The following is a 22500-nucleotide window of genomic DNA, read 5'->3' on the forward strand; positions in this document are numbered from 1 at the left end:
GTCCTCTTGATTTCGAAATGATGTTTCTGTAAATTTCCAAATATTTCTGATAGCATGCCCGAAAATTCTTATCAGTTGTCCTAAGCTTCAGTTCGATGTCATTGCTTACTTGTCGGTGAAGTCTTAATATGTTCTCTAATTCATCATCAATCTTGGAGTCCTTTTCAGGTGAGTGGATGCTGCATTGAGGCACGTCTCGTGTTTCACAAAGAGAATTGACATCTAAAGGAACACTCTGGTCACCACTGTCCATTTCTGCAGGATTCTTTTGATGGAGAGGAACAAATTTTTCTAATTGAAGTTCTTTGTGATTTCCGATGGCAAGTTTTGCAAGGCTGAATCTTTCTTCTGGTCTCTGAGGAATAAAGTTGATACCAGCAATACCATATTTTAGTGTCACTGCTGCTTGATGAGCTCAGGGATTGCCATTGCTTCCCATAGGGCAGGTACATATTCCAGTTCTGCAATCTACTTCATAGCTTACCTCTGAAGCAGTTCTGCTTGGAACAAAGAATTTGCAACAGTCAGAAGTACTTTGTTTGATAGTGTCAAGGTGGACTGTAGATGCTGATGCACCAAAACACCTAGGAGCCAGATGTAGATTTTGTGTTTTTCCAAATGCAAGGGCAAGCAGTTTTCTTTGAAAGTACATTTCAAGGTCTTCTGTGATAAACTTGAAGAGTTCAATCAAATTGTAGGCCCTCATTCGTTGTAAAATCACACTCTTGAATATGTTGATCATGGACTCAGTGTAATTGTCAGTGTTATTTCCTCTGGTGATTAGATTTTTTCGATGACAAAGTGCCCACTCTTGCCGCCGTTTTAAAGATCTTTTTACATACTCTTGGTAATTGGGATATTTTTCGGTAACCTTATCAGTTAATACAGATTCTGTTGCTGCTTGGAATTCCTCTTCTGATGGTGAGAATAAAAGGAGGATGAACCATATATCCCAGAATGCATTGCTTCTAACTATATTATCAACCCTCAGAGGTCACATGATGCTATCATTTCGAGATGGACATCATTGAGGAGAATGTATGGCAAGTGGTGATGTTTCGGAAATCTAGGTTATTGTACCTGTATTGCATCGATCCCAGGTATGTTTCTGAACTCACGATACCTAACTTACCTTTCCTGAAGTTAAAATGTTTGTTTGGGCACGCGAGTTTCCCTGGATCTCTGTCGGAATGGCACATGGTTGTTTTCCCTGAGTGTAAGCGAGTGCTTGATAAAGTAAAAGATGTGGTCTTGCCTTGCGTTATAGCGGTTATATCAAGTGTCGAATTCCAGGTAAAAATATCGTAATATAACAATCAATTTCCTGCCTGTTTTAAAAAATTGTTCGAGACTTAATATGCAATATTTTGACCGAATTGCAGATTCACCCAGATGAAGTAGAAGATGATGCGTGACCACACTAGTTTTACAGCCTGCGGCAAATAATAGATATTTGTCATAATTTTTTGACGTCGGTGAATGGTTGAACCGATTCTATGTTTCTCTGAAATCATTCACATTTTCGAACTACTGGTATGCAAGTCAAAGCGCTTTTTATCTATTAAGAGGATCAAAACATTGCAAGCTTGACCTTCAATCGCAGTTAGATTTCAACCAGAAATATGCATGCGTAATCCAGATCATGGAGTTTTACAATCCTGCTTGTTACTGGGTTGCTGTATGGCAATCCAGTTGTAAAATGGGTAGATTTCTCCGTTTTATTTATTTTATTTTTTTCCATGTCGGTAAAAGTCTTGCCTCTCACTCCCCTGCTAAGTGGTGTCTTTGTGCATAGAGCTCTGCTGTGCATATTTTCTTAGGATCGAGAGGGTAGTGGGAAATGCGTAGATTTCTCTGGTGGACACATTATAACGATTAACTTAACCGCCAATGGCATCAAAAGTCATGTAGCGTGAATGGTGTTTTAGTGGATCTTTGAACAAAATATACCCTTATGAAGCTCAATAATGGCAAATCAATTGGATACTGAACAAGACAGGCGACAACATTGACAACAATCTGTCGCCCGTCGAGCCGTCTTTTACCAAGTGTGCTGTTGTGTAGAAGACTGAAGATTCGCAGGGCAGCGATAATAGTGAATTCAAAGACTAGACCAGGTGGATTGAATGGAATTTCCAGCGTTAAAATCGCTGAAAAGGTAAGATTATTGTCGAAGCGATGCCGCAATTGCGTGTCTTCAACACGTTCCTTTGATCTCACATTATTGTGTTTTCCGTCAAAATATTCGCTTGTTTTTGCTTTCGCTCGAACATATTTACAGTACCTTTATTACATGTCCAGTGAATAGTTTTATCCTCTGGGATGAATTTTCCGTCCAAATACCGGTTATTTGGGCGGTCAGTGTAAAACGCAGACTGCAGATTGCAGACCGGGGGTAAAATGCAGACTGAGGGTAAAATAAATATTAATAATAAAAAAACGAGTCATAAGGATAAAATAAAGATTGTTTGAAAGACAATCCTGTTTTACATCTGTCAACAACTCACATTATCATGACTGCAGGTCGCTGCACCTTTTGGGGATGCGATCATACGCGTTGAAATCATCTGAGCTTTGTTTTTGCGCTTCCAGATGCATTGCAATGTTCGAAATTATTTGTCACACCGGTACATCGAGGGAAATCGATCAAAAAACCAACAATTATTACTTCGAATACCTGAATAATCTTGGTTGCCTTTTTTCGGTGCAACGAAATGCACAAAGAATTTCATGTATTCCGAGCAATTAGGACGCAGGGATTTCATTGGTTAAGCTATGCATGATAACCCCTAGGGAGAGGTTATAATTGAAAATTACATCTTCCAGATGCAAAACAAACGAACTTGTGAACTAAAGGATAAACATAACGTACACGAAAGCGAATGAAAGGATCCTAATAAGAAATTTTTACACCTCAGTCATACTGGCTTAAGCCGACTGAATTGAAATGTTAAATGGTTGCAAAATCCATGTTATCTCTGTCTTTGTTAATTGGTATTGTAGCCATGCATGTTAAAATAAATTGAGTTATTGGGTAATTACTCGATTACGTTGTTCAGTGCAGCAAAATGGACAGTTGAATTACGGGGTGGTGACTTCTTTGCCTAAAAGGAACTAACTCACTTAACGAAACTATCCTTTTTACAACAACAACAAGGATTCAAACAGCTTCAATTCTTACAGAGTTCGATGCAAATCCGGATTTAAAACATGCGGTGGGGCAACCAAAGCAGTGGGACCTGCGTTGGGGTTTCAGTGTGAAAGTACAAACGGCTACTAACACTCTTATAACTCTTTTTTCATTATTATTTTATTAACCCGCAGTCTGCAGTCTGCATTTTACACTGACCGGTTATTTGGGTGGTTTTTGGCAACAGAGGTTAATTATTCATAATGCGATCGCTTCCGTTGCCGTTAGCAATGGGTCGCAAATTTGACACTTTTATCGCATTATCACATTACGCATTGAATCCATGTTATCTATTATTCCTAAAAATCTAAAAATATTCATGCCTCGTCAGTTTTCGGTCGAATTTATGTCCAAGAAAGCAGATAAATTGCAGAAAGTATTAGTTTTGCATCCAAAAATTCGTAATCAACACTAAAATGACCAAATTTTGCCTGGAAAACATATTTTACTGTTATTTTTCTTAAATTTTTTCGTTCAACTTTCGCTTTTATAAAATGTTTCAGTTGTCTGTAAATAAGTTATACGCTGTTGGAAAGTTTATTTTCTTAGCTTTAAAATGATGTATTTTTTCCCCCTAACTTTAAATATTTTTTGAGAAAAAAAATACACATTTTGGCGATGGCTGATTTACTGCGGTTTTCTCGCGGTTGGGAAAGTAGGAAAAAGAGTTAGGCCGGTAGCCAGATGTTTAACCTCAGAAAAGGATCTGTTTCATCCTACGAACGTGTGAGGACCTGTGAGCCAAAGGGCCTCTGCTGGTATGACTTCATGGTGACCCCTTAATAACTTCTTACTAACCGAGCACGAGGGCCGTACTGCCAGGGAAATATTGGCCCGAGGTCGTGGCAGTACGGACCTCGCTGCGCTCGGTCCGTACAAAAACGACCCAGGGCCAATATTCCCCAGTATGGCTCGAGCTACAATAGCTCGGTTAGTAAGTAGTTTATTATATGGTTTTTTTAATTACCTTTTGCTTTGTTTTTGCAAGCCCGTAATCGGCCCGTGGGCCAGTCACAATTAGCCAATCAGAGCACGCGTTATATCATCTACAAACCCCAACTTGAAAAAAATTGCCTGGAATGCTGCACTTACTACAGGCAACCCAGTGTACCCTCACGGAGGGTCTACTTGTCATTACGATTCAGTCCTTGAAGGTTTGTCTTGTCTAAAAACAAACGGGCAGTTACTCTACTGAAGCAGAGTGCGGGTTAAATCTCTCTAGCTCATTTTTGATACGCTCTTCAGTCGTGGTGTAAATAAATCAACAAAGCGCGTTTGGTTCCGAGTTATGTGTTACTGCAATTATAATTTACAGTGTATTTTTAACAACAGTTCACTGCTTCGAAAATTCGAAGAAACGAAAGTTCATTTCTTCAAAATTTTGAGAGCAAGAAAAGTTTGTTACTTCGAAATTTCGAAAGAGTTCGCAGCAAGGAAAGTTCGTTACTTCGAAATGTCGAAAGAATTTGCATCATTTCGCTGCATTTTCTTTGAAATATCGCATTGAGCGAAATTTCGCTGACATATCGTCAAAAATTCGCGAGAACAATAGACGAAATTCGTTGAAATTCGCTCTCATTACTTTTGCACAGTACTGTAGTCATCAAGTGGATGTACAGTCCAGACAATTATAAGCCTAAATGTGATTAACCTGCACAATCCCTCACATGCAGATTAAACGCGGAAAAAAAACCTTGTCCATTCCTGTCTGGTTTAGGGTTAGGTTAGACTACCTTTCCAGGTTAAATCATGCAATACAACAAAGTGAGGACAGGAAATCACATTACAAATTCCTTGTTTGCATTAAATCTTACAAATAAAATATTACATATACAAGATATTACAAATACAAGAAAAGTCTCCCACAAGCAACAGATACTTGAAGACTGGGTATAAATATATAAATTGCAAGCTTAAATAAAACTAATTTCATTCCAACCTTTGTCACAGCACAACAGACATGTCTAAGTCAAAATAAAGCATTCATGCTTATTTTACTCCAGAGTAAATACTTTTCATTTCATCTGCTTCATACTTACATTTTGTCGCTGAGTATTATACTACTTTTACCACCCCACAAAAAATATTTCTTTGAACACAATTCCTCCTCTGCATACCAAATATCTATGTTGTGGTTTTAATTTATTCTTTGTGTGATTTTCCTTTGTTTTACATACCCAGTGCTGGAAATAATTTTTCTTTATTCAGAGGACATATGTCCTTTCGAATCTTCCTTTTGGTCGGACATCTGACAAATTGGACCGCAAATAATTTATTGACTGACAACACCTTGAAGAAGACTCAAGATGTGCTGGTGACACGTTCGGTCATCGTGTCCGATCATAATGTGAAATTGGCCAGACATTTTCAAAATCTAGTCGGACAATGTCCGATGACCGACTGTTATTTCCAGCACTGCATATCTAATCATGGAAGACTTTTCTCGCAAAGGAAAACAAAAAACAAACAGAATAAATATGAAAATAAAGCATTGGATTAAAAAAAAGCCACTTCACGGGGGTGGGGCAAGGTAATTTCGTGGCCTGTGAAATGACTGACGAATGGTCTGCCCATGTCGAGCAGGGAGGTGGACCCTTCCAACTACAAAGATGGAGCTGTCTTTTCTCTGATTGATGCGCAGTCTGTGTAGACGCAGTGGGTGGTTGCGTGCATCATCACCTCCACCTTCATCAAACTCCGCCCTTTTGTCAAATGAGGGATAGACCTCTTCAGAATAACGCTCATTTAAAGTCCAATAATAGAAAGGTAAATCTGTGTCCATCCTGTTGCAAAATTCCCTGAAATTAAAAAATAAGCAATGTACCAAATAAGATCATACACCCCATGAATAGCAAAAATTATTTATGTTTTAGCTTTTGGATTTTTATCAAAGGAAAAAATTTGTATGTTCATGAAAGTTGCCTGCCGTGCAGGTGTGATGAGAGAAAGTTGTCTTTTTTCACACCATGGGTGCAGTGCTTGTAGACCAACATACAGTACCGCCTGGAAGTATTGACCCCTTTACCGCGTCATTGCTGCGTCACCCTGTCGCAACTTTCCCTCGGTATTCCCGCGGTAGGCCGCTTTTCTGCCGAGGGCAATTTACGGCTAAGCTCAAAAGTTGCCGCGGGTAAGTCAACCGAGGCAAACCCTCGGTAATTAAAATTTCGCGGTAGAGTTGGGTTTCTGTTGACTTTGTGTTTCGATAAGCTATTGTAGGTTGTAATGTTGAGATCCCACCGAACCACAGAAACTGAACAAGTTTCAGCTAAAAATTGCGAACAGCAAAGAGGGTTATAGCCGCTAATCATGCACCTTGGTTTCCTTTTCCTTTTACATGCGAAAAGAATATCCGTACTGTAGCTAGATTCCGACCACATTTGAAACCTTCTTTGCGACATGCATTTGTATTTTGATTGCAGTGATTATTTCGAAGACTTATGGTGGACTATTCATTCGAAGGTTCGACGCTTGTCCCACTTGCGTGGACTTCGCCGTCATTTTATACATTTAAGTTTATGGCAGAATATGTCCGCTTGTTTTTTGCAGCTCAGCACACGGAACATACATTTATTCATCTATTATTTCGATATCCTGCAAACAGGAGAGGGTTTTGACAATATTTACAAACTGAAAGCTTACATGTTCAGGGTGAACGGCTCGAAAACCTTGCGTGACCAAGTTACGACTTCTTGTGGTTTCCTACTGCAGTATTACTTTCTAAGGTTGTTTAGTGTAACAAATCACAAAAAAGAAAAACACTCCAAGGAAAGAACCCAGGATATCAAACCCCTGAAATAGTCGAAAATTATTTGAGCTAAACTGAAAAGATTGTTTTCGTGCTCTGGGTAATCATTGGTGCATATCGGCATGGTTATGCAAATTTAGCACGAGTGGACGCCCGCTGCGAAAAGAGTTGCACGTGAAAGCGCAACATGAGCACTGGAGCAAAGATGGTTCAAACATTCTAAAGTTTGTTTTGCTTGCTGGTTTTGCATTTGTTAAAATTCGTATGCAAACGATGAGCGTTCAGATAAGTAAGAGACTTCTTTTCTCCACTAACTACAGTCTATTCTTAAATTTGTTTTCCGTGCGTAATCAACATGCTGCAATTAAAAAATATTTATGGAATTCAAGTAGACTATTGCACGACTGATAAAACAACGCGAAAATGTATTTTACTGCAATTGCTATGATATAACAATTTATTGCTGATGAAAAGCGATGAAAAAAGAAACCATTCTTAAATTATTCGTCGGTACGTTTGGTCTCAAAATAGTACCGACAAAGGCTCCGATGCCTCGGAAGAATGTTGCGATTAAAATTGAAATTTGACAAGTTTAACAATAATACAATGTATGTGGAAGGAATACCTGCTTTTAACCAAAATGGCGATGATAAAACGAAGACAATCGCACAAGTTTGAATTTCAGGTCTCCAAATAAAATAAAGTCAGGCTTAGACGAAAAGAGATACAATTGAACCTTTTTCAAAACCAAACAAATAATTTCTCACGCACACATACAGTATTACAACCTGGAGAACAACGAGTGTTGCGTTGGCTGGATAATCAAGCTGTCGCTTACACTGTATCTTTAAAGAAGTCTTCAGTTTTACATTATGTAAAGATTATAAAATTTGAGTCCTTACGTAAATGGCACACTTTCTCATTTTGATTACAATATCTTGCATTAAGAATCGATTCTTCACACCATGAGATATAAAATTTGATGTCCAGTCTTCCACTTATTTTACAAGAGCAACAGATCATTGTTCTTTCCCGCGGCAAATTTCCCACGGCAAAGAGCACCTCGGTTTTACCGAGGGAAAAAAATTTGCATACCTCGGTGCCACGTGTCCACTACCTGCGGCAAAGACAAGGTATTGCCTCGTCCCTTGGGGTCAATACTTCCAGGCGGTACTGTACATCAGGAGAACAGGTATAATTATCATTGATGCGAAAGTTTCCGTACCCTCACCTTCAATAACACTGTTTATCACTTACCTCACACTCTTTGGCCAGTAGGTCTTAAACATTTTCAACGTGAAAATTGGACCAAGGTCTCGATGGGTGACACAGAAGTAAGACTCCAGGTCTTCTGTCTCAGCAGCACGAGGATGTTCCTCATACCCAATCTCCTGGTTCTCAATGCGCCTCAGCTCCTGGCTCTCAATATGTGTTGTCCTCTTATACCAGCAACAGGCCTTGTAAAGAACACCAGATTAAATCAGCTTTACACTTTATAAGTATATTGTCCATCAATACATCACTAATTCCTTGAAACGTAATTTTGTGGCTGCACTATATAAGCTTTGTACATGTATATCTGATCGTATTCGTAAAAAACATGCCTGCGTTGACTCAAAGACAGTCCCACGGGCCAGAAGTTCTCTGACCACCCCCCCCCCCCCCTGGCTAGGGGATTGGTCCGTCATGCATGCACGTGGCATGGACCACTCCAGTTAGGTGCCATCTCATCATAAAGCCCTCAAACAAGGTCAACAACTGAGTAAAGTACTAAGGAGCACAGTCAATATCAAGGCGATTTAACACTGAAAACTCAATTAAGGCTATCTAAGTGGGGGTGTCAGTGCAAGATACCCTCCCCTACACCCTGCATTTGACAGCAGGCCCCCAGCAAACCACCAGCAGGTAGGTCAGTGCCTAAGAAATGTTCCAGGCAAACCTAAGGGTGTAATAAGGAATGACAGAAATGCTTGCGTGTCATCAGATTTCTGTTATTGTTATTGTTCAGCTTTTCTTAGAATTCTCTACCAAACTCTCAAAATACCTGTTAATGTCAATGGTGGAGAAATCGTAATTCTCACGATGCCAAGGCATCCAATCATCTCGAATGAAGTTTAGCATCTGGTAGTTATAATGAGACCTCTGCAGTTGGCTCAAGCCTCTGCCATCTGAAGCCTCATGCCACTGTGCAGTGGTACGTACATAAGAAGCTTCCAAGTTATAACCATGTTGGGAATTAGATAATTGCCTGACAACACAATGTTTTCTTGATAAACTCGCGCTAAAATCACTCACTCCCGATAGAATTTTAAACAGACATATTTGTCTCTCACGATGTCCCGATCTCGATTACAACACACTTCAATTTCTGGAACAAAGATACTGCAAATTGTACAATGTGTTCTCTGATTGGTTAAAGTTACTAACGATGACAGGTTCGATGCCTATCCCTTTCCGGTCAACCAAACAATCAAATTCTATATGCATTAAAACTGTTTTGATTACGTAAACACACGATTTGCGACACCCTCCCCCCATTTGCCTCGAGAGAGCAAATGTCCACAAAACTTAAAACTGTTGGAAAATCAGTCATGATCATCAAATAATTATTATATGCATTGTTCACTGTTCATTGTTCATTTATATCCTGGATGCGAAATCTAGCTGCCTTTGCAGCATCCCGTCTCGGCCTGTAGACTGGTGCGTCTGCACTCAGGGTCTTTGGTGGGGTCTGGACTGATGTGTCACAGCTTAACTCAAGTGGATACAAATACTGAATTGGGCCCGCCAGTTGTGACTTTCCGGACTTTAGCTTAGCTCCACGAATCACGCCATCACCGCCGGTAATTAGGTCTTCAACGACTCCCAACTTCCAGTGTACTCGGTTCCTCTCTTCTGATTTGATGATAACGACTTCTCCCTTGGATGGATAGGTCATGTCTCCTTTGTGCTTCAGCCGATGTCTCTCTCTCAGTCCACGAAGGTATCCGCTTGTCCACTGTGACCATAGTGTATCCTTGCACTTCCTCAAATACTTAGCTCCCTTCCGCAGGTCATGTTCCTCAATGCGATGAGGCTCTAACTCTGGTAGCATGTTGGGTTGACCATACAGGAAGGAACTCGGGGTCAGGATGGGTAGCTGAATGTCTTCATCCACGTAACTCAGTGGTCTGTTGTTGAGTGCCACTTCTATGTCCAACAGTATCTCTTGAAGTTCAGCCCAGGACAGCAGGCCATTTCCAATACACTTGTAAAGAGCTTTCTTGACGAGTCCCACCATTCTCTCAAATTGCCCTCCCCACCACGGTGCACGACTCAAATTGAACTGCCACTTGATCCCTTGGTAGGCGAGGAAATTCTGGAACCTTTCATCTTGCATCACTTGCTTGATCCACTGGGCGGCACCAACGAAGGTTCTTCCATTGTCTGAATACACCTTATGCCTTTCCTTCTGTCTTCGCGTTCTTACGGTACTTCAACGGTCCCGCGTAATCGACGCCGACGACTTGAAAGGGCGTTTGACCTTCAGTCCGATCCTTTGGGAGGCCTCCTTGGGGAGGGGATGAAAATGCTTGTGCTTGAAACCACCGACAGCTGTGGCAACTCTTCACGATTCTTTTGGTCAATCTTCTTAGGCACGGAACCCAGTACAGCTCTCGAACCTTTGCCATGGTACTGACAACTCCCCCGTGGAGCATTCCAAGATGAACTTGTGTTATGAGCTTCTCTGTGAAGCGCTGAGTATCGGGCAAATACACCGGAAAATGCCCTTGGATTCTGCCTCGACATTCCAATACGCCGTCTTGGTTTGGTTGTAGATTCAGTTGCAACCGATCTTCTTGATAATGCTTATCCGCTGTGGCTCTTGTCTGGACTCTTTTCACCCAAAAGATTCTCGCTTTGTTAGTTTCCTCAGTAGTCAGCGGTCCCTTTAGACTTCCTATCTTTTTTGAACGGACGTTGTGGACGAACCGCATTATCCACGCACAGATTCTCATCGTCTTCCAGTAGGTAAACTTCTCAAGAAGGGTGTCTAGCTCATCTGTAGTTGCTATCGCCACAGCAAAGACTTCTCGCGTTGCTTTCACTTCTGCCATTGATTCATCTGATGCCTTGGTCACAATATTTGGAGGCCAGCACGCTTTGTTGTTCAACCACTTCGGTCCGTTGCACCAAGAGGGATGGTTTAGCACTTCTCCACCACGGCTTCCAAGGTCAGCAGGGTTCTCCGAGGTCCCTACAGATTACTTCTGAATGTGCTTGTATTTTCTCAACTCTGTTGCTCACAAACTGCTTATATGTGCCTGGGGATCTGATCCAGTGCAGGGCAACGGTGCTGTCGAGCCAGCAGTACCTTTCCATTAGGGGAAATCCATCTAGGGCTGAGGCCACGTTTGCCAAGAGATTCACCGCCATATGTCCAGACACCAATTCTAGCCGAGGGATCGTCAGTCCCCTTTTGGAGAGTCTCGCTCTCGCTGCCACAAGTCCCTGATTGATGCCTGACTCTTGAACGACTACAGCATACACAACCGCGGCCACGCCTTTACCACTGGCATCACCAAAGGCGTGCAACTCGATTGATTGAATGTCCTCTTGATAGGCTGCTAAGGACCTTGGGACTGTAAGCTGCTCAGGAAGTCGCTCCTCCCATTGGGTCCAACTCTGCATCAACTCTCTGGGTAGCTTTGCATCCCAGTTTAGCTTGGCGTCACACACGTCACGGTAGAGGAGCTTACCCCCCAATGAGATAGGAGAGGCCAGTCCCAATGGGTCAAAGATCTTTGCCACTTTGCTTAAGATTCCCCGCTTGCTAGGATCAGCCTTCTCTTGTGGAAAAGTCACGCCAACTGTATCGTTTTCTTTGTCCCATGGCAAACCAAGCAGGGTAGCTCCTTGTCTTCCGGGTACGTTTAACTGCTCTTTTGCGTACGTTCCTTTCTCGATCGAGACTGGTTCTGACGCGGCTGATTCTAACTCTTTCACATTCGAATGCCATTTATGCAACTCGAAGGTGCCCTTGGCGAATACGTTCTGAGAAGCTGATTTGATCTCTTTTGCCTTTTCACTTGTAGGGCCACCACTGATCCGGTTGTTAACGTACAAGCTTCGTTCAATTTCGCTGACAATGTCTGGGTAGTTTTGTCTGCAACTGTCCAACAGTTGTTGAATTACGCCTCCCAGGAGGAACAGCGATGATGTCAGACCGAAAAGGGCTCTAGTAAACCTCAGCGTCTCCACTGTTTGACTGTTTGGGTCCTTCAACCAATGAAATCTTAGGGCATCACGGTCTTGCTCTTTGATTCGGACTTGGAGGAAAGCTTGCTTGATGTCTCCTGTCACTGCAACTGGATGAAATCGAGAACGAACTAGGACACTCAGAGCTTGTTTTGAAGAGGTGGGCCAGGATTTAAACACTCGTTTAGCGAGGGTGCACCAGAGTAGGCCCATGCTGACGCGTCATACACTACACGAAGCTTGGTGGTTTCTGCTGTGTCACGTACCACTGCCTTGTGGGGGATGTAAAATTCGTGCTGCCCAGTTGCAGGTCGGCTAACTCTCTCGACTATTCCGGTCTTGATTTGGTCTTGGATCACTTGATCGTAACGCTCTATCGTTCCTTGGCTGCGTAGCTTCTTTACGAGGTGGGTTAACCTGCGAAGACTGCCTGCGTCGTTGCTTGGTAGAGGTGGGTGGTTCCCTTTCCATGGAAGGCTAGTTTCGTACCAACCCTCTTCATCTCGTCTAAGTTGCTCCTTGAACTCGGAATACACCTCCTCTTGATCACCAGTTTCACAATCCGCGAGTCCAAGTACATCCAGTCTGCACAAGTTGTCGTAATCCACTGTTGATGGTTGAGTCAGGAACATTGGAAACAGATCCACTTCCTTGCCTGGTGAAATAATGGTCCATCCAAACTTGGTTTTTTCGGCGATAGGCTCGTGCGCGGCTCCAATAAGAGATGCTGTTTCAGTCTTTATCTTGGTGTAGTCACACACCCCCAAGATAAGGTGCACTGGAAGGAATTCCTTTGTGTCCATATCGTCCATCTTCACTCCCTTTAAGTGGTCGTACCTTTCCAGGACCTGATGGTAGTGAGGGTTTTCCAGGGATAAAAGCTGTTTTTTGTTTACCAAGGTCACGTCCGTTTCGAGGAGGAAATCGCCCTTCAGTGATCTTATCTGGACCTTGAAGATCTCTACAGGCTTAGTAACCACTCCCATCATCATTTCGTACTTCTCTTATCTGTCTTATCTGTCGTACTTCTCTTTGATGAGGACGAATCTTTAGGCGATCAAGTAACGCTGCTGAAGCGTACGAACTTCCGGCACCGGTGTCTAGCAACGCACGACACTTAACTCCCAGCACTTCCACTACGACGACCGGATAAATCACAGTTTGTCTTTCCATTGTAGTCGCTGTCATTAGCTGGTTACTAACGCTGTTTGCAGATGGACATGTGATGTCTTCTCTGACAAATCTGGCACAAGGAACGGCTCTTACAATCCTCAGCTCTGTGTTTGCTTCCAGTACAATTGAAACAGAGGCGTTTGTTGCTAAGGACTTTGCGGTGACAACCGTTTTGCAGTCAACCGATTTGTGTTCTTGCTTTCCGCAATAAACGCATCCCCGATTTCTGCCATCTCTGTCCTGTTGGATTTGAAAATTCTTGTCACGCCAGGGCTTGTCACTTTGTTTAAGTTGGATCGGGTTTCTTTCTGTCCATTTCCGGAGTTCATCCACTAACTTTGGGAAATTCCATTCTCGCCAAGAATCGTCTGTTCGCACAAGATCCCCTCTTATCCCTGGCAGCTTGTCGATAGTCATTTGCACGTATCCATTCACCTCTCGCAGTTTCCCCATTGTTTCCAACGATTGCACGTTGAAAAGAAGCTTCTCGAAGAAATTGTGGATTCTAGCGGGCTGTGTTCCACCAATTGTAGGCAAAGACATGATGTTTTCCACGTACGCGTTCACAACTTCGCTTATTTGGCCATACTTTCTTGTCAGGATGTTCTTCGCACGCTTGTATCCCTCTGATGAAAAGGGCAAGCCGTCGATTTCCGTTTGTATCTTGGGGTCTACGAGTTCCTTTAAGTAGGAGTACTTCGTCACGCCAGCCATTTCTGCCTTGTCGATCTCGGTTTCAAACTGACTCCAGAACCGGGCCCAATCTGTTAAATCGCCTCTAAACTTTGTAATAACAAGCTTAGGAAGCTTGGCGGTCTTCGCGGCTTGAGTCGAGGTCGGTTCCATGGTCTTCGCTTGTTTTGTCTCCTCGATTTTCTTCTCATATGTCAACCTCATCTCCAGTTGTGTATGTTCAAACGCAAGCTGTTTTTGTCGATCTCGCTCTGCCAGCTCCTCTTTGCTTTTCTTCGCTTGCATCCTTGTCTTGCATTCATTTGAAGGAGTCTATCCGATAAATGCGTGATCTCCTCGTCAGCAGTTTCTTGTTGTGCTTCAACTGCGGCGCTCCATTCTGTTAGCTTGTCAACCTGAACGCCGCTCTCCAGTTTCGCTTGTTCGATTTTCATTTTAACACCTTCAACCTTCTTCACGATCGCTCGCAGAGCGTCCCGATGCCATTCTATCCCTTCCCTGTTCGCTTTCTCGATAATTGCTTTGGTCTTCCCTCTAGTTGCACGTCCAACTCCGAGGTCAACGCCTCCGTTGTTGTGTTGTTTGAGCTTCTTGGCTGATTAACTCGTTTTGTTTCGGTGTTTCCCGCTCACAGTCCCGTCGGAGGTGCCACTTTGTGTTGGGAATTAGAAAATTGCCTGACAACACAATGTTTTCCCGATAAACTCGCACTAAAATCACTCACTCACTCACGATAGAATTTTAAACAGATATATTTGTCTCTCACGATTACAACACACTTCGATTTCTAGAACAATGATACTGCAAATTGTACAATGTGTTCTCTGATTGGTTAAAGTTACTAACGATGACAGGTTCGATGCCTATCCCTTTCCGGTCAACCAAACAATCAAATCCCATACGCATTAAAAATGTTTTGATTACGTAAACACACGATTTCCGACAACCAAGCCTTTCAAGAGAATTTACCACGTGGTATGACAAAAGCCTCTCTGCATCCTTCACACTTTGCTTTCGCTTACCAACCAGAGCAGCATGTGTCAGCCCACTCAAGGGATCAGCCAGAACGTCAGAAAATGATTCATAGTTGAGAGCACTGTAGCCTCCATTCCTTAAATGCTGTGCAATCCTTTTAAGAAGGTGGTTGTGGTCAGCTCTTTCATGGTGTACCAGACCCGTGGCAGGATCTACTTCTGGGACATAAAGGTGAGATGTGAAATCTACACCCTGTAGCTTGAGCTCGTCAACCCTCTTGCGGAAAGTGTACGTAGCCACAATTCAGCGGAGCTTGTCAAGAAGAGACTCAGTTTTGTTACTCCAGAAGGGATATGGGGTGTATCGAGGTGGTACTAGACTGCCCCTAAGGTTGGTAATGGCATCCTCCAGGCTTAGACCGCTGGCCAGTATCTGATCCAGTTCAAGGATGGCTGAAACAGGAATATCACTGTTTGGCATTTTGACAATTGGTCTACCATCTGGAGCAGCTATATAAAAAAAATTGTGAGGACAAATCAGCCTGATGGGTATCCTGATGTGAACAGCCAGCTATATAAGTCATGCAGTCAGTGCACTGATATTACATTATCGGTGGTAATCTTTATCTCCTACAGGTACTGTGCTATAGCAGTTACAGTACCTAATTGGAACACCACTGAAAGCCCTGCATAAACTGAGATGGGGACTAATGGCAATTTACATTTTCAGCACTTACTGTCAATTACAAGCAGCATTTTCAGCAAAGTTTCCCTGCTTTTTCTCCTGACACTATCTTTAGCATCATGGATGAGCTATCAAAGGTGGATAGCCCTTGTTTCAACACGGGATCCTAGGGAGCAAAACTCGCCATATGTAGTAGTGCCTGCAAAAGGTATTTCCAGGGATACATTGTCTGACAAACCAGGCACGAGAAATTGAAAACAAAGTGGTCTTTACAAAGTTTTACAGTTCGCCAATCATGAATAAACCCACAAAGAGTCACAAAGGAAAAGTGAGAGAGACAGAGGGAGAGGGAGAGGGAGTGTGTGTTACATCAGGGCCACTTACCCACAATGGACAGTCCTCTCTCTGTCATATGTTTCTTCACTTCTCTTGTGAAGTCATGAACATACTGGTCCTGCAGGCTTTTGTAGGGGATGTACCTCACTGGCAAGGCATAAGGTTTCTTTTGCCGTCTTTCCTCTGAAAGCATTAATACCAAGACATGAGTGGCTGCTGTTCTCTTTTTCTTGAATAGGTTCCAAAGGTAGCTTTTTGCATCACCAGCCATGCCCCTGAGAGATGTCTTGACAACCCTTACATCGGCTGGTCTAACCACAACAGTAGACTCAATTATGCCTCATAGGCTTGGTTCAAGAGTTGCGCTTGTTGCAGAAGTGTCTGAAATTGAACCACATTCCAATTTGCATTTTTAAGAGTCTCCTCCGCAGGTGATGGATTTGTGAACTTCTTCCTATACTCCTCAACAGCTTCCTTGAAACCACTCTCTAAGAACTCCGCATCCCCGTCCAACTCATCAATCCACTGTCTCAACCCTGTTTCAAGCTCTGCAGAACTCTCAAGGCCTGCCAAACTGCCCACCTGATGAACTCTATCGTCATACTCCTTCCTCAGCTCCTTGGGATTAGCCTCTTTGAGTTCATCAAATGCCGCCAGCTATGAAATAAACAAATACATACAACTCTAATAAGGCTACTGACCTTACCCTCTTTTATTTTACAATCTCTTTATTAGAAATACTAAGAACAATGGACAAATAAGTGAAGCTAAACTGGGAAAAAAAGCAATAATCTTACAACAACTGAATAATCTGAATATACGATACCTTGCAACAAACACGAAAGGTAATAATATTATTAAGTTAATCTTTCACTTAGGGTGCTGATTTGGTATACTGCATCTAGAATAGAAGAGGTATCTGTTTGAGTGGACACCATGTATTAGGCATAATAATGCATTACCTGCACCTCTGTACTTGAGGTAAACAGTGACTGTTGGTTCCTTCTTTGTTGGGTGGTTTTTGCTGGTGCAAGGTACATTGACTCGTGCCTAAACGACAAGTTCACATGACATGCTGTTTAGCCAATAAGGGAAACTAGATATTTGATATGATGTCACAGATCAAGAAATGAACAAAACTCATTCAAACTGTACAAATCAATAACTAATTACAAATTGTTTTATTTTACCTCCATGGGATCTCTTATGTCTTTTGGATCCAAGGCACTCCACATAGGGCCTGCCAAACGTCTCTGGAATCTCTCTGGAAACTCGGTAAGCATCGTCTCCTGCCACATTTTGAAATCCTATGGTTCTTTAATCTAGTCAGTAAAGGAAAAGTATTACCTTGGGTTTAAATCTTAACAAATGACAATTAATATATCATTGTCACTAAATATGAGGTGCCTTATCAAAGCATTTTTAACTCGGCTATCCATGTTCAGTTGTGCAGGGGTGAAGGTCTAGCCAACTAACATACAGTCCTTTCAGTGGCATGCCTGTAAACTAGCTAAGCTTAGTGCTTGTATAGCTAAGTGTATGAGCACTACAAATAAGATTTAAATTTACAATTTTTTCAATACAGCCAGTATGGCATTTCAACAAACAATTACAATTAACACCTAAGTTGATTCACATCCAACACCAACAAGGTGCAACATATCAATGTATGAGGACAATGCATTGCTGATGTGCTTTCCTTGTGGGACACAACAAAAGAAGAGTTAGAGTGCTTCATGTTACAAGCAAACAGGCATCATCCTACCATTAAATTCACCGCTAAAATATCTCAGAAAGAAATGAACTACCCAGACAGTAAAGTATTTAGATTCCTCAAGGAGTCTGTCTTAGACACTGGTACACATTTTAAACAAACTGAAACTTTTCAGTACACACACGCCTTGGTCATTCTCTGGGATGAGGTAAAAGGCTTTATTAAAGGGGAAGGCCTTATACTTCTAACAACAAATTCTTCAGGAACACTCTTTGAAGAAAAGAACAATTATTAATTTTACGTCGTGATTACGTGAATGAGGCTACCCAAACAACTAAGTCGAAAAGATCCTTACATAAGTCAATTTTACTTGGAGAAAATGCATGTTACAGGAAAACAAAAAAGGTGCAAAAAACATATGGGCTTTTGTCACACAATACAACCCATCAGTGCCAAATTTCAAGAAGAATTTAATGCTCAGCAAATGTCATATCATCTAGAAACAACCCCTGCTTCAAGAGATTTATTGAGAACTACCCATTATCCCTTACAAAAGAGGCAGGTCTTTATAAATATACTCTTACAACCAAAACTACATAACTAAAACATCATGAAACCCAAAGGAGTCGTGTCAGGCCTGACAACACTTTTTAACATCTGTACATATCAAGGTAACTTACTTGCATAACATTGGTGCAAGTGAAAAAGTCAATGCAATACTGCATGAGCCCAAACGGCATTCTGTTGAGTGGGATGAGAGGTCCAGACTTGTCTGGGCGATCATTAGCTAGCATCTGACAAAATTTAATAACCAAGTTGATTTTGTTATTGATCTCAAGCCTCTTCATCTCTGCTAATGATAACTGAACAAAGCCAGGTACATTTGATGTAAGACCTTTCTTTGATGCAAGCCATGAGTACAGCTCTTCAACTATGCTTAGAGTGTTTAGGTCTTTTACTTCATTGAAAACCCTTAACAAAAGCTGCATCAAGTTCACATTTGGTCCCAACAGTAGTAGACCTTCCATAATCAAATCCATGAGCTGAGTTGGAGTAAGGCAGCTTAATTTGCCAGCTAGTGATGGTGAAAAATTCAGGCTATCAGATCAGAAGCACAGTTCCGCTGTACTTTTGTGTAACACGGGTCAAAATTTTAACATTTCTCAAAGTTCCCCATTTTGCTGTCATGTGTCAGAAAAAGCAAGAAAACACGTTACACAAACATGTCATTTTGGTCAACACCGACCCATTGAAACCATTTTTTTGCTTGACACACAATGCATTGCAGCCCTCCCTTATTTTAAAAAAACCTCTATTTACACTGTATTTATAGGAAATTTTGAGTAAAAATAATAACTGAATTGTTATTTACAAAATTCAATCACAGAGATGATAGTTTATTTTTTCATGTTCATCCAAAGGAACTTCATATATTGATTTTCCTCTCTTTCTCTTTGACAGTAGTGTTCCACAGATATATCGAATGGTTCCCGGAAAGACAGCAGCTGTGTTGTCATTAAATTTATATGTTCGATCTATTATGATCTCTCTTCAAAAGAAATTTCCTAGTAGAACATTCTGTCCCTCAAAATAATTGCTGCCATAAGCATCTGTAAAGTTCTCTGTTAAGGAAGTGACACCATTGCTTGTCACTTTTAGAAGATAATAATCATAGTGGGCATCATCTTCAGCTTCCACAGCCACGATGCTGTCTTTTGTTGCCAAGTCAGCAAGTTGAACAGACTCTTCATGTCTGGCTACTTCTTCAGTTCCCGTTGTTCTGGTACCAGATGGCTCCCTTGGCAATTTGATTTCTTTCCAGTTGCCCACCCATTGCTTGTTTTCGCATCTGTCGTAAGACTCAACTAAACAATCATAGCAGTAACACGATCTTTCCCTTGTGAAAACCTTCAGCTGTTCACTGCAGGTCCTCACAGAGTGTATCTGCCGGATGCCTTCAACTGTGCAGAATCTCCCTCCTTCTTGGTTGCGAGCAACAGCCAGCTCCCCAGACGAAGGCAAATAAAAGAAAATACGCCACTTTAACTGTACTGACTTCTGCCTGGAGGGAAAAGATGATGTGGCTGGTTCTGAAAAGTTCTCTCTCAGAAAGTCACAAAGCTCTTTGGCATTTGAGAGTGTGGCTTTCCTGGAAAGAACTGCTGATGTTGCCTTCTGCTTGTCATGCGAGCCAGCCGCATCCTGTTCTCCCTTCGCATGAGATGTGGCAAAGTAGTTTCTCTGTACTGTATATCCAAGCGTTGCTAGGGAACACGAGAGGTCACCATAGCAGTGTCGGGTCTTATACTGTCCTGTGCAACCATCTGTGAATTCATGCATTTTTTTGATAGTGCATCTGGATTCTTGTAAATGTTTTGAAATCAACTTCTGGATGTGAAGGACAGAGTCATGATCTTGTGTGACATCATCAGAGATCACAAACAAATGCTCTTTGCATATTACTGGCTCCTCTTCTGTGCTCTGAAGACCATCCACCTCCTCATTTGAATGCCTGTAAGGAATAGTTACATGCAGGCTTACTTTATTGACGTCAAAGTATTGTGACTGGATTTCATCTTGGAATCGACAGGCATAACCCTCGGAATAATCATGGATGCATACCGCTTGATCTGTCGGAAGACTTTCAAGAAGAGAATCCAGTTGTTCCCGTTGCCACGTGGCAAGGAAGGAATGATAAGGGAACTGTCCAAGGAGCTGAAGAAAATAGTCAAAGAGTTCCTTTGGTGCAGTGCACTTCTCCACAAGGGCTATTTTCTTTATCTCCTTTCCATCAGCACTTAGCTTTCCGGTGGGGATGTAGTCATACCTCTTCCATTTGACTTCATGATCACCAGCAGCTTCTTTCTCCTCAGGCAACAAATGTAATTTTTGTACCCCACATTCCTTGCATTCTCTTCTGAGGCATATTAAGTTATGGTACTTGTTGTCTTGTTATTTGGGGCAAAGTGTCTGTTCAATAACATCACTGACTGAGCTGTAAACTTGCGCATCAGCTTGGTGTACCTCTTCCCTTGCGTCCACCACTTTTTTCCGATACTTCATGCAATCCTTAAGAACGATCTGAAGCTCAATGTGCTGTCGGCACATGCAGGTTTGCCTATCACGCTCCTTTGCTCCTTTAACGAAAAAAGGCTTTAGATTTTCGAATTTTCTCTGTGATATCCTTGTCTCTGGGTGCATTGACGTAAACTCTACGTAGGCTTCAGTTTGAGTTTTTTCAAGCACGTGTTTGGGATGTTCAACCCACGTTTTCACAGCGACACGTTTTCTGACCAGATCTTTCTTGTTTCCTGTTGGCCTGCTGGCCATTAATTTCCAGTAGTCTTATACAATTTCTTCAGTGTCTTTGGTGACTGCATCCCTTCTGGTTTTTCTTTCAGTTGCAAGCCAGCTACAATCGGCGTCAAAATTGTTGAGACACTCTTATCCTTCAGAGTCGATTTCAAGCTCGGTTCGCAAATGGCCCCCTCCCCCGTACACCTGGGACAATGTTGTGTTGTTCTGTTTTCTATGAGCCTTGTGAACAGCGGTACAACATTGATTAGGGTGGGGAGGGAGGGGTATCCCAGAAACGTACTTTTTGGACAAGTTTTCTTTGCAAACAATGAATGTGGCATTGCCAGTGTGCTCTGTTGGCAACTGTCTCAACTAATTTTGTTGCCGATTGTATCTTCTTCACCTTTCAAAATTCTTTCACGTTTTCCTATTCCCGACTTAACGCTTCTCCTATCCAAGGCTATGTGTTTGGACAGCGTCTTCTGACTTGTAGTTTTTCTTACGTTCTTGCCAAAAGAAAGTGATTTCGCTGTTCTGAGTGCCATCCGTGCTTCGTTTGATCTGATGTTCTTTATTGTTTTAATTCCTTCCGTGAGATCAGTGGCCAACACTTTGAGAGCAGCTACTTCCTTTTCCTCTTCGGGCATTTTCACCAGTCCACGCTTTTCTAGAACCTTCCTTGTCCATGGACTTTGTGTAACAGCTGCTACTACTTCTGCTTTCTTTTCAGGGGTGGCGGGAAGATTTTTCTTTGCTCGTTCAACGGCCCGTTTCTTGGCCATTTTGTTAGCGAAAGGAGTACTGCCTTCAGAAACTTCGATCGGTGCTGCTTCTGCTTCAGTTTGTTCCTTTTGTTCTTTCTGTTTTAGCCTGTAGCGCTTGCTTCGTTCTCTAGGCATCCTTCTCCCTTTTTTAATTTTCTTTTTCATTTCCGAAGCTCTCTTTTTTTGGTTTTTTTCATGCCGGCTTTTTTTTGTGACCTCTTTAATCGAAGCGCCTCTGTTGTTCTTAGACTGTTCACGCTGGCTCTTGGTTCCTTCCTTTGTCTTTCTGGCTTCAAGGACTTTTTCAATAATTTTCTCGCGATTTTTCTCATTATGTGCTCTTCTTTTCTCCTGTTTTTCCTTCTTCTTTTGTTCTCGCCACATCTGAATCATCAAAACTCCAGAATCCATAATTTCTGCATAAATTGCACAGACTTTTGATTCTGAGGAACACTGTAAACTAAGCTTTTCCGAGAAACGGCACATGCTCAAGGGAATTTCCCGCTCATTTTCTGATCTGATGCAATATTCTACTTCCAAATAAGGAAATTTGAAAGAATTCTAATTGATTATGTTGTTTTGAGATGATTTCAAAGTGAAAGAAGCCCTCAAAACGGCCGGAACGTAGCGCTTGTTTTTGCTCGAAATCTGATCACTTATCTTCCTCAAGATCCAAATCGTCATCATA

General features: G+C 42.0%; 4 pseudogenes; all 4 read right to left on the reverse strand.

Moving 5' to 3' along the window:
• LOC138044804 (uncharacterized) overlaps positions 1–1199 on the reverse strand; it is a 1300-nt pseudogene extending 101 nt beyond the window's left edge.
• Positions 1200–5702: 4503 nt separating this feature from the next.
• LOC138044805 (uncharacterized) lies at positions 5703–18779 on the reverse strand (annotated as a pseudogene).
• Positions 11154–13892, reverse strand: LOC138044806 (uncharacterized; annotated as a pseudogene).
• A 349-nt stretch (positions 18780–19128) lies between the features above and the next one.
• On the reverse strand, positions 19129–22298 carry LOC138044809 (uncharacterized; annotated as a pseudogene).
• Positions 22299–22500: the final 202 nt, after the last annotated feature.

The sequence above is a fragment of the Montipora capricornis genome, chromosome 4 (assembly GCF_036669925.1).
Source record: "Montipora capricornis isolate CH-2021 chromosome 4, ASM3666992v2, whole genome shotgun sequence".
NCBI lineage: Eukaryota > Metazoa > Cnidaria > Anthozoa > Scleractinia > Acroporidae > Montipora > Montipora capricornis.